This window comes from Pteronotus mesoamericanus, unplaced genomic scaffold (genome assembly GCF_021234165.1).
Source record: "Pteronotus mesoamericanus isolate MK-2021 breed Mesoamerican mustached bat unplaced genomic scaffold, CSHL_Meso_final contig_935, whole genome shotgun sequence".
Taxonomy (NCBI): domain Eukaryota; kingdom Metazoa; phylum Chordata; class Mammalia; order Chiroptera; family Mormoopidae; genus Pteronotus; species Pteronotus mesoamericanus.
This window is the reverse complement of record NW_026555283.1, coordinates 12,398-23,080: the sequence shown is the minus strand read 5'-3', so window position 1 is coordinate 23,080 and position 10,683 is coordinate 12,398. Positions and strand designations below refer to the sequence as shown.

General features: G+C 47.4%; 1 pseudogene; it reads right to left on the bottom strand.

Moving 5' to 3' along the window:
- Window positions 1-6,456: 6,456 nt before the first annotated feature.
- Window positions 6,457-7,140, bottom strand: LOC129080844 (elongation factor 1-beta-like; annotated as a pseudogene).
- Between the last annotated feature and the right edge of the window lie 3,543 nt (window positions 7,141-10,683).

Below are 10,683 nucleotides of genomic sequence, written 5' to 3'. Positions count from 1 at the left end.
AATGCATCTGCCTTATGACCCAGCGATTCCACTCCTGGGAATTTATTCAAAGAAACCCGAAACACTAATTCAAGAGAACATAAGCACCCCTATTTTCATCGCAGTGTTATTTACAATCACCAAGATATGAAAGCAGCCCAAGTGCCCATCAGTAGATGAATGAATAAAACAATTATGGGGCATTTACACAATGGAATACCACTCGACCATAAAAAAGAAGAAAATTTCACTCTTTGCGACAGCATGGGTAGACCTGGAGAACATTATGCTAAGTGAAGTAAGCCAGTCAGAGAAAGACAAATACCATATGATTTCACTCATATGTGGAATGTAATGAACAAAATGAACTAACAAGCAGAATAGAGACAGACTCGTAGATAGAGAGCAGGCTGACTGCTCCGGGGGGTGGGGGTTAGGGGGTGGAGGGGCTGCGCAAAAAGGAAAAAGGACTCATCCAACAGTGTGGTGATTGTAGGGGGGACAGGGTAAAAGGGGAATAAATGATAACGGACAAATACAACAAAAAATAAATTAAATAAAATAAGCAATAATCATCAACATTTTGCTGCTGATTTTTATTTGCATATTTTGCTGGCGTATTTCAAGGCATGTGCCAGATATCACATGGCTTCATGCATAAGTGAATCCGCAGGAGTTACTTCCTCCCCATGTTCTACTGTCCCATAAATGCTAACAATAGGGCTTTGGAAAACATCACCACAATACCATCATTACGCCTAACAAAACTTACAGTTCGGACCTAATGCCCCGTGAAAACAGCCATGTCCAGTGAACCCGCTTCAACTAGAGATGTCTCTCAAATTCGATTAGTTCTTATTTTGATCCAAACAAGTATCATACACAGAATTGGCTGAAGTATGACTTCATCCTGTTTTAATCAATAACAGCCCCTCCAGTTTTAAGAAAATGTTTTATTTATTTATTTCTAGAGAGAGGGGAAGGGAGGGAGAAAGAGAGAGAGAGAAACACCAGTGTGTGGTTGTGGTCGCCTCTTGTATGTCCCCAGCTGGGGACCTGGCCCGCAACCCAGGCAAATGCCCTGACTGGGAATCGAACCAGCGACCCCTTGGTTCGCAGGCCAGCACTCAATCCACTGAGCCATACCAGCCAGCGCTCCATGTTTTTTCTTTGCCATTCCTTGGATGAAAAGACCGGGTTGTTTGTCCTGTAGAATTACTCACATTCTGGGTGGCCCTGTAGGCACGCTTGTGCTGGCCACGTTGCACTAGAAAGCGAACGTCCTGTAGTGAGACCTATGGACTTGGGTAGATTCAGGCTCAATTGCTTTAGTGAGAACAAGTCATAGTGGATGCTTTGTACTGCTCTTACATCGTATCGGAAGCACATGATATCTGTTGCTCACATTTTTTTTGTGATGTAAAGGCTGATTGAATGGTCACAGTATTCTTACCTTGGTTCACCCACACTGTGAAATTCCCCACTTGTCTTTAACCTCAGTTTTATTAAAGTCGTGTGCTGGTTTACATTTTTATTATCGATATGCTATTCACACATCATAATTCACCATATTAAAGTATACAAGTCACAACGCAAAACAATACTGAATGTAAACTGCAACTGAAAAAAATGAAAGGACTGAAGTGTTGAAAGTCACTATTTTTTAGTAAATTCATAACATTGTGGACTCATCACCCCAAGTAGGACATTTTCACCCCCAAAAGAGAGTCCGTACTCATTATCAGCTGTTCCCCACCCCTGATGGGACTGACAGCCCACTTGAATAGTATGAAGACACTTCCAAGTGAAAACCTCTGAGCTACAGCAGAAGCAGAAGCCTTTTCTGAGCTTCCCTTATCTGACTAAAGCAGAGCTTTATAGGAGACACCCACCACCCAAATTTGGGGAGTCACGATTAGGAGCACTTCATCTTGGCCATTAGAGCATTCCAAAAGATTGTGTCAACAGGCCAGATCAGGTCCTTCCACCCTTTGAAGTCCTAATCTGCCAAGCCCCTTGCGAAGTTGGTATATAAACCTCTATCTCTAGCTGTTCAGGGAGCCTTTTCGTCTGAAAGCTCCCACATAATAAATAAAGTTTTCTTCTGTTAACTTACTGTTAATGAATTTTCAGGACCCTAGCCACTCAAACCTGAGATGGTAGAGGAACCACTTTCCTCCAAGCATCCTCCTCTCGCTAGCCCTTGGCAAACAATAATTGACTCTCTCGGCGTAGATTTGACTTGTTTAGACATTTCATGTGAACGAAATCCTACGGTGTGTTCTTTGGTGCCTGGCTTTTTTTCATATCTCATCACGGTTTCCGGGTTCATCCATGTTTTAGCATGTGCCAGTACTTTATTCTACATTTTACCTATACAAAAGTCCATGGTATGGATATAGCACATTTTATTCACACATTCGCCAGCTGATGGGCATTTGGATTCCCCTTTGGGCTTTTGAATAATGCTACCATAAGCACTCATGTGCAGGGTTTTCTTTGCATATCTGTTTTCAGTTCTCTGAGCTATATGCTAGGAGTGGCATTGCTGATCATGTGGTCGGTCACCCTATGTTTCACGTTTTTGTGAGAATGCCAAACTGTTTTCCACGTTGTCCTGCACCACACAATATTCTCACCAGCAGCGTGTGACGGTTCCAATCTCTCCATATCCTTATCACACGTGTGATTTTCCTTTTTAAAAAATATATCGAGAGAGAGAGAGAGAGAGAGAGAGAGAGAGAGAGAGAGGCTGTCCCATGATTTTAATTGCCCAATGACTATTTATGTTGATAGTCTTTTGGGCGTGCTCATTGACTATTTGCAAGGAGAGAGCAATGGATTTGCAGCCTGTGCGCGAATCGATCTTGTGCCACTCTGCTACACCATGGCAAAGCCGTTTAGACCTCAGTTTCCTGGCACACTGACTAGTTAATCTGTGACTCTCCAGGGAATGGGGACACAGAAAAGGCTTTGACCCAGATCTCTGCGTGGGGAAATGGCCACTACTCCCTAAAGTGAAGGACAAGAAACGCCGGCAGGAATCCAGCGGGGCAGCTGAGATCCAGAGCCCAGGGATTGGGTGGTCAGGTAATTCCACCTGGGGCAGAGGTGGAGGCTCTCTGACTTTCCACTGGACAAGGCAGGGAAGTTGTGGCAGAGCAGTAAGCCCTCCCTTCACCCCCTAGGGGTTGAAGGCAGCTGGGTTTTGTGAGATCTCCTGTGTTGACCTGAAATGCAAAGAGGCAGCTTCCTGGCCAGGACAAAGCACCTCTCACCTCTGGGTCTTCACTGTCCTCCTCCCTCCTGCCCTGGAAAAATCCCACCCGCCTCTGCCTAAACTGCAAAGGAATGGGTGAGAAAAGAGCTGAGTCAGAGCCTGGGCCCGAGGCTGGGAGTAGCCGGACAGCAGGTGGTCTGGGGAAGCCTGAGCCTGCACGGGTCCTTTGTGACGAGTGTACTGGGGGCAACGAATTCGGACGCTTTAGGGGCCCTCAGCAGGCTCGCTGTGTAGCGCTGGGTTTGATGCCATGCCCATTAATTTCTTCTAAAAGTGTTTCATTTAAGGGTGCTTGCACTGGGGAGTGGACCTGGGCAGGGGTGACTTCAGCTCTCCCTTGAAACCCGTCTGTACTCGTGAAGATGTATTTTCCTTAAAAAGTAATTAACGGAGGATTACATTTCTCACTGGAAGGAAAGAGTCAACAAACATCTTCAGTCAATTGCTTATTCACGAAATAGATGGAGGTTACCCAAGGGCCTAGGGAGGTCCTTAAGCTATTGTTTTCAAATATCTTTATTTGCATGTTTCTTCCTCCACCCGCCCCCCCCACTTGGTAAACGCCCCGAAGGAACACCTCATCTCTTGAGTAGCGGCATTACCTGCTGCCTCACCTGCTGCCTCCTTTGTGTGAACATGATTTTGCAAGAGGAGCGTGTTCCTTTTTCAGTAGGAAGGAAGATACAAATCAAGACACCAGTGAGGCAGGAGAAACCTGCGAGTCGCTGTGATTCCTTCGCACCCAGCACATGCCCCACCCCCGCCTCAAGCGGCGTGGACGCCAAGTGCAGCAGCCCCAGGGGAACGGAGGAAGGGGCGCTGGCTCCCTAGCAGGTCCCTGGCAAGAAAGGTGACGGAGCGCGGGGAGTGCCTGCTCTTGGGCATCTGCCTCTCACCTGAGGAGGGAGCAGTGAAAATTTTGATAACCTCAGGCACAGGAATGATGCAAACCTGTAACATCATTTCCGAATATTACTCGTTGAAACTTTGTTTCCTCTAGTTTTGCGAGTGTTGAACGGTGAATTTTCCGTTATATCGTTCCATCACCTCCGCCGTTTGCCCTCTTGCCGGAAGGGACCCTACAAGAGGGACAAATGGGTTTTCCTAAGAAGATGGCAGGGGCCTGGAGCTTTTCCCTCCCACTTTCCCAGGCCCACCTCTCCCCACCCCTCCTGGCCCCGGGGACTGTCTGAGGACGTCCCACCCCTCCCCTGGGCGGAGCCAAAACCGCGGAATCATACTCCCGCTCCTGGTACCTGCAGTCCTCACCCCGCAGAGGAACTGGAGTAACGCGCTCGTCGGGGGAGAGGAGGCGCCGCCGCTTTAGGGCAGGGCTGCGTGAGGGGTGCAGTGGAGTCCCGCCGGCGGCCGCGCCCACGCGAGGAGCAGAACGGACCGGGTCTTTCCCTCAGGCGCGACCTCAGCCAGGTGGGTCCCCTCCGCCTTTCTTCGTTTGCCTTTTCCCGGCCTTTCCGTGACGCGGGGAGGCGCGGGATTAGGGGCAGGGGTCTGGGCTGGGGTGGGACCTTCCCGGCCTGCAGCGAGTGGGCAGCCGGTGCCCGACGTGCGGCCTGGGTCAGTGGCGGCTGCTGCCCATCCGGCCGGGGGTGGGGCGGAGGTGCGTTTCGGCTGCGGGGTCTGGAGTTTTCCGCGAGCTCAGCAGAGTTCTGGACCCGGCTGCGTGTAGGGAGAGCCTCCAAGTAGATCCCCTCGGGTGTCCGGCGTCCTGGGCCTGGAAGGGGCTTCCTGTGGCCGCAGAGCGCGGCGGGCAGGAGGATCGGGTCGGCCGGCGCATCCCATCTCTCTTCTCTCTTCCGCCCCATTTACGGGGCCGCCCGGGGGCCTGCCTGGTGGGTTTGGTTGGAGTGCGCTGCCCACAGGGACTGGGCTCCCGGGAATGTATCCCCTAGAGAAGGGACCTTTCCTTGAATAAAGTTTCGAACTGCAGTATTAAACAACTCTATTTCTTCACATGCATTTAACTACATGGAAGAACAAGACCCCAGATCTTTAGGGGCTTCCCCACGCGATGGGAATACTGGTGGGTTACGTTTTCATTTATTTACAGTTCTCTGCAATAGGAGGGAACTAACAGAAGGATGATTATTAATGAAAGAAGGGATGAAGATTTTTAAAGAAGTAATTTCAGGTTGTCGAAGATAATAAAAGACGGTGGTAGTAACACAAAAATACGTATAAGGAGAACCAATTAGATGTACACAAAAAAAGTCAAGAAGGAAAGAAAACAGTTGCGGTATTTTTCGAGGGCGTTGTTAAGGGTGCGCGCGCACTTGTTTCTAGTTGCTAATAGTGAGGGAGAAGATTGGCCTTATTTCCAAAACTTAAAAACTCAACTTCTGCAGAGAAGATCTGATGACTTGAGAGGGCAATCGAGATGTAAGGGTCAGGGATTTTCATATAAAGGATTCCACCTTGTTTACAGAGGGATTATAACCATTTCATGGGTACAGGCAGTCTTGGGGCCACTGGAGACAAGCCAGACCCAAGAGACATCAGGAAATGGCAGGTGATTCAGGCCCTTCAGATGGGCAGGTTTGGGTTGGGAACTCATGTTTTGTAAGAAATTATACAGGAGTGTAGTTTTTGTTTGTATTTTCCTTGTATGAGTGGCTGGGGAATCTTGTATATCAAAGAGCCTTGTGTATGTGTGTGTTTTCCGTGAACTGTAAATGTCTATTTCTTTTTTTTCCTTTTTTTTTTTTTTTAGATTTTGTTTGTTTATTTAGAGAGGGAGAAAGAGGGAGAGACACATCAATGTGTGGTTGCCTCTGGAGCGCCTCCTACTGGGGACCTGGCCTGCAACCCAGTCATGTGCCCTGACTGGGAATCAAACGTCCCACCCTTTGGTTCCCAGGCCCAGGCTCGATCCACTGAGCCACACCAGCCAGGACAATGTCTATTTCCATTGGGTTGCTACTCTTTCTCTCAACAGGTATCTAGAAACTTGGTATATATGAGGAAGACCAGTGAGGTGAGTTGAAATATTTTTTCCCATTTATCATTGCTTTTCTAACTCTTTCTTTAACATGCTGAATTTGATGTGTTCACATTTATCTGTTTTTAATGGCTTTTTGAGTCGAATGTACAAAAGGCTTTTCCTGCTCTCCTGCCCAGTATTTCTTCTAGTAGGTGTATGGGTTCATTGTACATTTCTTTACTCTTTCAAGCTTTTATTTAAGGGCAATGATCTATGATGGATTTCAGATCTTGTTGAAAGCAGCCATGTCCGTGGACTGTACAGAGTCCTCAAGAGCAGTGTTCTGCTCCTCCAGCATACCTGTCCCAAATGTATTGTCTCCTAGCACACACTGTATTTGAAACTTTTTAAATTCCATACCAGCCTGCATCCAGTTCAGAAGAGCCCCAGACCAAGCCGTCTGATTGAGTGCTCCTCATACACTCCTCTAATTTTGCCATATCCATCTCATCAACCCAAGGTTTCACATCTAGTAAGATGGAAGACTTGGCAACAAGTGCAGGCTTTTGGATTTCTTTGAGTCATACTCAGCAGGGGGTTTTTCTCTCAGCCTCTTTGCTTCTCTCCTTTCCTCCTCTTCATGGGATCCAAAGAGATCAGTGTCGTCATCATAGCTTCACTTCCTGTGGTGTCTTCCACAGGAGCCGGGCCATACTTGCTCAAAGCTTTCCTGGCAGGTTGGCCTTTTACTTTCCGTAAGACTTGATGTGATTATACCCACGTAGGGCACGTAGGGCATGATGCAAGTTGTCAGGTGGGGGGCTGGAAACTGCTTCAAATACTGCCACATCTGCTTGTCATGGCACACATAGACCCTGATGTAGCACCTGGTAGTTCAGAGCACCTGGAGGCCTGCGGGGACTTTGAGGTCTCTGAAACCCATGGCCTCTGCCGATCCAGGGACTGGGTGGCAGCAGAGGAAAAAGGAGGACAAGCAGTTCATGCCCGGCGCTAAGGTGGGGGGGGGAGCGTTTGTTGTACATTTAATTCTTCGATCTACGTAGAGTTTCTCCTAGCTTATTGTGACAGGCGCAGAACTAAGAACTTATTGTAGATGGCTACCCCTCGTCCCAAGGCCATCTTTATTCTCACTGATTTGGGAGGGTGCCAAATTGTATACTGAATTCTTGTGTGTCTTCAGGTCTGTTCTTGGATTTTGTGGCCTACTGTATACAGGGGTGGACAAAATTAGGTTTACAGTTGTGAGTTGATTCTTGTACTATTTATTAGTAATAATCATAACCTGCATGTCTTTTTCCTGCATATGAACAACTCTGAACCTACCCCTCCCGCGTGCCCCACCATACTTTCACATATGGTGAGACTAGTTCTCTCACAACATGGCTGCTCATTGCCATAACTCTCCTGGATATTCCTGCCTGTTTGTCTCTCCTTATGAACCATGGAAAATAACAAAACCTTCAAAAGCCTTTTGGATTTTCCTTGGGATTAGTTGATTAGTTAACTGATGAAGAATTGATATGTTCATGAGGTTAAGTCTCTTTATTTGAGAGTATAGCGCATCTTGACTCTTGTTTGAATCTGTTGTTCTGTCCTTCAGAAATGTAAGTTTTCGTCATGGAGATTTTCACGTGTTTTTTAGATTATTCCTAAGCGTGTGATCTGTCATCAGTGATATTCCTAGGTGGATATTTATTCATGGAATTGGCTTGTAAAAATATTGTTAAAGCCCTTGATTGTCAAACTTCTTTAACTTTCTCAGTATTAGTCGGTGGTATAGTTTCCGTGTTATAATCAGTCCTGGGAAAGGGGAAAGCATTTTGAAGCATGCCACTCTGAATGTAGGATTTTTGAGCACTGGGTGGATAAAAAGAAGTTATAAATAAATGTCTCAGAAACGTTTTCCCTCTTATGTGCACTGTTGCAAACATTGTTCAAGTGTCACTACTTTTTTCTGAATGCCTCATTGGAAGGAGAGTGAAACCCTTGAATTGCCTGCTTGCTTGCTTGCTTGCTTTGCTTGCTTTGCTTGCTTGTTTGCTTGTTTGCTTTCACTTCTAAGATAGTAAGCTGTTAAAAGTTAATACTAAAGAGGAAAGATGTTGTCTGAGACCTTATTTATTAAGCCAACAAGTAAGCCCTGATCCACATGAGGACATGGTCCCTACGGCATTGCCCTGAGCCAGGTGGTCTCAATGCGCCCCTTTGCCAGAAGGTAACACTGGCCCATGATGAAGACAGAGAATATAAACCACCTGCTAGAGGTCCCAGGTGCTTTTCCAAACAGGGGTTACTTGATATGAACTGGAAGCCAGGGAAGTAGGGATCAATTGACTGTTATGGACAAGAAGTTTGGACAGCGGTTTTCAACACAGTGACTCCAGAAGATGATGAATATCTCACTTAATTCATAATGAAAGGGTATAGACACATGTATTAATACATAAGATTGGCTTAAGAAACTGTGGACAAGATGGCAGCATAGGTAAACACGGCTGGCCTCCTTGCACAACCACATCAAAATTACAACTAAACTACAGAACAACCATCATTCAGAACTGTCAGAAATCAAGCCAAATGGAAATCCTGCAACTACAGAATTAAAGAAGAAACCACATCAAGACTGGTAGGAGGGGTGGAAACACAGAACGAGCTGGTCCGACATCCACGTGTGGTGGATAAAAATCGGGAGGGGTATTGCAGGAGTGAGGGGTCCCAGCCCCACCCCAGGCCCCCCAGCCCAGGGTTCCAGTGCCAGGAAGATAAGTGATAACTTCCGGCTGTAAAAACCAGAGGGGATTGAGACTGTGGAAGACAAACTACTAGAGTCTCAGGCAGTTCCTCTGAAAGGGCCCATGCGCAGAGTTACCGGGACTCACCGGAGACATACGGGGAAGAAATGAATAGTCTGGCGTCAGGGCGAGAAGCGGGGAGCAGATTTCTCCTAGACAAAAGTGCTGGCAGAGGCCGTTGTTCCTTTTCTGAGCGCTCCTCCCACAGAGAGACAGAGCCGGCAGGTGCAGAGGCCCTCTCTGAGACTCCCTCAACCTGGCTCACACTGTTTGTCCCACCCTGGGGATTCCCTGAGGCTCTACCCCACCCAACTTTTGGGCCCACCCAGGCTATTTCCATTGGCTTTTCCATACAAATGGCCTGTCTTGGCTCGTGCTTCACATCTTCCTAAGTTTTCTCAAACAAGCAGCATGTGGCCTCAGTGTGCCCTGTGCCTACTGCTAAGTGACCCCAGGCCCGGCACTAGAAGCAGCTGGCCTTGGTTCACAGCTTGGACTCACTTGGGCACCTCCAAGCCCAGCACCAGTAGCAGCCATCTGCAGATCATTTTGTAGCTCATTTGGGTGGCCCCGGAGAGAACACGGAGGAGGCTGACCTTGGCCTGCACCTCTCGGGAGGCCCCCAGAGCCTGCGTACCCAGTGGACAGCTACAGACCACGTCGGACCTCCACCACCCAGCCACCTCTACAAGGCAACACAGTCAAGGGGCGGACTCAGCGGGCACCAGAGCCCTGCTGAACATAAGTCCTGCTCTGTGGAGTGGGCCCCTGCACAGCTGACCCTCCGCAGTGGTCGGAGATAGATTGTCAGTGGTCACTGCCAGTCCTTGAAGCTGATAGGCCTGGTAAACCCCTCCCATTGACTGGCCAACAGCAATCAAGGCTCAGATGCAGGAGGGGGGTGTACACTGGTTATAAGGATGTGAGTGAACTTAGTGGGAACCTCAACAGCATAAAAAGAGCATGGAAACCATAAAAAATATCCAGTCAAAATTGAAGGGTACACTGACTGAAATGAAGAACAATTTACAGGGATTAACAGTAGAAGGGATGGAGCTGAGAGTCAAATCAGAGATTTAGACTATAAGGAGGCAAAAAACACCCAATCAGAACAACAATAAGAAAAAAAGAATCCAAAAAAATGACGATCGTTTAAGGAGCCTCTGGGACAGCTTCAAGTGTACCAACATCCGCATCCCCAGGGTGCTGGAAGAAGAGAGAGAGAGAGAGAGAGAGAGGGAGGGAGCCTATTTGAAATAATAATGACAGAAAGCTTCATGGTGAAGGAAATAGACATGCAAGTCCAGGAAGCACAGAGAGTCCCAAATAAGATGGACCCAAAGAGGCCTACACCAAGACACATCATAATTAAAATGCCAAACATTAAAGACAGAGAGAGAATCTTAAAAAGCAGCAAGAGAAGAGCAGTTAGTTACCTGCAGGGGAGTTCCCACAAGACTGTCAGCTGGTTTCTCAAAAGAAACTTTGCAGGCTAGAAGGGATTGGCAAGAAATACTCAAAGTGATGAAAAGCAGGGACCTACAACCAATATTACTCTGCCCAGCAAAGCTATCATTTAGAATCAAGGGGCAGATAAAGAGCTTTCCAGACAAGAAAAAGCTAAAGGAGTACATCATCACCAACCCCTTATTATATGAAATGTTAAAGGGTCT